Source organism: Monoraphidium neglectum, assembly GCF_000611645.1.
Source record: "Monoraphidium neglectum strain SAG 48.87 unplaced genomic scaffold scaffold01230, whole genome shotgun sequence".
NCBI classification, from domain to species: Eukaryota; Viridiplantae; Chlorophyta; class Chlorophyceae; order Sphaeropleales; family Selenastraceae; genus Monoraphidium; species Monoraphidium neglectum.
In genome coordinates, this window is record NW_014012398.1 from 7480 (window position 1) to 11548 (window position 4069).

Here is a 4069-nt window from a genome sequence, read left to right on the forward strand (position 1 = left end):
CCCGCCGCGCCCGCTGCCTGCGCGCCTGGCGCGCCGCCGTGGCGCGCCGTCGCGACGCGCGGCTGGGCGCGTCCGCGCGGCTGTCGGCCGCGGGCGCGCGGCTGCGCATGCTTTGGGGGATGTCGGCGCTGCGGGAGGCGAGGGACGAGGCAGTTGCGCGCCGCGCGCTGCGTGCGGCGGCGGCACGGCGGCTGCTTGCGGCGTGGCGAGCCACGGCGCGCCGGCGCGCGCGCGGGCAGAGGCTGGTGGCGCTGCGGCGCGCGGCACGGTCGCGGGCGCTGGCGGCCGCCGCCTTGGGGGCTTGGCGCGTCGCGGCGGCGCGCCTGAGGCTGCGTCGAGGGGTCGCGATTGCTGTGCAGCTGCAGGTGCGCCTGCTCTGTGAACTTGCTGAGGCGGACCTTACTCTTCAGCTGCCGCACGCCGCATGCAGCTGTTTGCGAGTCCTACTGGTTCAGTTGAGCAGTAAAGCTTCGGCGTCGACAGCCGTCGCACAGCCATGATGTCGTCAGCAAACCCCACCGCTGACTTTTTCGGCGCACCTGCCCCGTTTCTTTGCCGTTTCGGCAGGAACAAGCGACCGAGAGCGCGGCGGGTGCCGCCTGTGCCGAGGCCGCACGGGCGGCGGCCGCAGAGCAGCTGGCAGCCGCCGACCGGCGGGCGGCGTGGCTGGAGCGGCAGGCGGCGCTCGCTGGCGCTGGCGCGGTTGCCGGTGCGTTCACGGTTGATCGAGCAGGTCTATTCGCCTAGAAAGCGCTGAGAAGAAGCTGCGACACTCTCGGTTGTGGGCCCAGGCGGGGGGCAATCGGTGTCGGGAGCAGTTGCTCGGCACCGTGCCACAACTATTGGGGCGGCTGCCTCAATCCAAACATTTTAGCAAGCCTGATTGGTGTCAGCACTCTGGATTACATGGCATCTCTTTATACCTGTTAACAATGCGCGTGCACCCCCGTCCCCCACCAAACAAGGGTCGCTGCTCTCGGGTGCCGACCTGCGCTGGCGCGCGGCGGAGCCAGCCACCCCCGCCTGCGCCGCGCTGCTGGCCCGGGCGCGCCACGCGGCGTTCAGTCTGGACGCCGTGCAGCAGCCGCCGCCGGCCGACGCCGGCGCCGAGCGCCACAGCCACAGCGCAGAGCTCGGGCAGCAGCAGGCGGCGCCGACCTGCGGCGTCGCGGCGGCCGGGGGGTCGGTTGTGCCCCTCAGGACATTCATTGTGTACGGCGGCGTGAGCACGGCGGGCGACGGGGCGTGGCTGGGTGACCTTGTGCTGGTGACGCTCTGGCGGGAGGGGCGCGGCGCAGCCAAACGCGGCCCCGCCAGGGAGGAGGGCCATCGTTGCAAAGCCAAGTGCATACTTGCAGGGGCGGAGCGCGGCGGCGGCGGCGGCGGTGCAGCGTTTCGCTACCGTTGCGAAACGCTCGAGCAGCTTCCCGGCGGGTGCGGGCACCAAGCCACTGACTTGGGAGAAAGCGCCGCCATTGCCACCTCCGCAAATGCAGCCAGCAGCGGCGGGGTTGACCGCAGCAGTGCAGGGGAAACTTCGGCGCTGGTGGGCCCCTGCCAAAGGCGCGACTTCGCAGCCTGCGCCGCCGGCCCCGCCCGATTTCTGCTTCACGGCGGCTTCCTTGGCGCAGCGGGAGGCGAAGAGGCTTCAGACATCTGGATCTGCGACCTGGAGCGCTGCGGCCCGTCCGCCTGCCCTGGCACCCCGCAAGGCGAGGCCTGGCGGGCGCGCTGGCGGCCGGGACGCGGGGGTTCTGTTGACGGGGCAGCGGCAGCGGCTGCGCAGGCGCCGATGGGGCGCTCGCACCACTCCCTGTGCTACTGCGGTGCATCGCGCCGCGCCGTGCTGTTTGGCGGCTACCGCAGCGGCGCGGGCTGCCTTAACGACCTGTGGGTGTGGTCCCCTGACGACAGCCGCTGGTGGCAGCCAGGAGCAGCAGGTGCGCGGATCACATGTTTGTTGAGCACAGATTCTGCACTCACAGTCGTCTCGCACTGTGCCGCCCACTGTGTGGCAAAGGGCGGTGCCGGCGCGTCGCGCGCGCCGGTAGGTGCGTGTGGCCGAAAGCGCGTCAAACACAGAGCGCCGCAGAAACAGCGAAAATAAAGTGGATTACTCAGGCCGATTCTCTTGAAACCCCTGAACTGCCGTGTGATGCGATCCCCTGCGGCTTTGCAGGTGGGGACCCCTGGCCGCCCCGCCGCCGCAGCCATGCGGCGTGCGTAGCTGGCGGTCGGATGTACGTTTTCGGCGGCTTCGACGGCAGCAGGGACCTGGCTGACATTTGGGAACTTGACTTGACGACCTGGCAGTGGCGGCGGCTGCAAGCAAAGGTGCGATGCACACGCCGGTTTGTGGTGCTAGGGGCTGCACCACCATGCTTCAGAACCAAAGCGGTTGCAGCCGCTGCCAGCTCTGCCCGTAACACCGCCGCGCCGCGCCGCTGCAGGGGCTCCTCGCAGCGCCGCCCGCCCGCCGCGGCGCCGCGCTGTCGGCCTGCGGCGAAGCGGGCGGCGGCGGCAGCGCGCGACATCTGCTGCTGCACGGCGGCTACGACGGGCGGCGGCTGCTGGCGGACTGCCATGTGTTGGACTTGGAGACCGGCGCCTGGGCACCGCTGTCAGTAATGCCAGCATTGGATCAACCAGGCAGCACAGCAGGCAGCAGCGCGGCAGCAACAGCAGCACTCGAAGCTGCAGCCCCGCGCGCGATGCACGCGCTGCTGCCGGCTGCGGCCGCCCGCTTGGCCGCGATCGGCGGCGCCGGTCCGCCGGGCGCGCCGGCTCGCGTGCAGGTGCTGGAGAGCGCGGCTGCGGAGCGGGGGGCCGCGCTTTGGGACGAGTTGATGGAGGCACGTGCGGCCGAGTGCGACGTGCGGAAGCAGTCGGCGGCGGCGCGCGGCGAGGCGGCCGCGGCCAGGGCGCAGGTCGCAACGGCGGAGGCGCGTGCGGCAGCGCTCTTGGCGGAGCGAGACGCGGCGCGCCGCGACGCCGCGGACAGGGCGCGGGCGGTCGGGAGGGCGGGCGAGGCGCGAGCAGGCGCGGCGGCGGCGAGGGCGGCAGCAAGTGCAGCGCAGGCGCGGGCGCACATGTTGGCGCGGCGGCTGGAGCGCGCGCGGGAGGGAGGGCGGCAGGCAGTTGCGGCCGCCGACACATTGGCTGCACAGCTGCATGCATTGGGTGCGTGTGCAGCACCCGTCAGGCGGGGATGTGAGGTTGGCGCTGTTGAGTACTGCAATGGCACACAGGCTATCCAACAGATGGTCTTTTTTGGTGCAGCAGCCGCCTGTGCATCTGTGTGTTTGAAGGGATGGTTGGTTGCTAATGAATCGTGGCCCTTCAACCCCACTTGCCGCACATTTCTACGCAAGACGCCGCGAGCGCCTCCCTGGCCGCTGGCCTGCTTGCAACCCTTGCTGCAGAGGCAGAGGCGACACGACACAGGGCGGACTCACAAGAGTGGGCCCGACGGCAGGAGCAGCTGGAGCATCTCTTGGCGGCGGAGCGGGCGGCAGGCGATGCCCAGGGTGCGCGGGTGTCCGAGCTGCAGCGTCAGCTGCAAGAGCGAGCGGAGCAGCAGCAGAAACAGCAGCGGGCGCTGGCGGAGCTCGGGGCAGGGCAACGTGATGCGCAGCAGGAGCTGGACAGGCTGCGGGGCGAGCTGCAGGTGCGCCAGGGCTGACCACTTTGCACTTGTTTGATTGACGTGCAGCGCGCTAGTGTATGGCGCTCCCTCTGGACAGCGCAGCCCCCTTGTCAAAAGCCGAGGCAGTGTGCAACGGCTGCTTGCTGCGGTTGCGGATCTGTGTTGGGATTTCCAAGCAAGCAAGTTTCGTTGCCAACTTGACACGCATAGGACCAAGGGCACCAAACATCTGCTTGCGAGCTGCGCTGTGCAGACTGAACACGCCTGAAACCCCTACGCAGGCCGCACGCCAGGCAGAGAGCCAGGCGCGGGGCGAGGCGTCACAGCTGAGGGGCAAGCTGCTGGCACATAAGCATAATCATCATCAGCAGCATCAGCATCAGCATCAGCATCAGCATCAGCAGCAGCAGCAGGAGCAGCAGG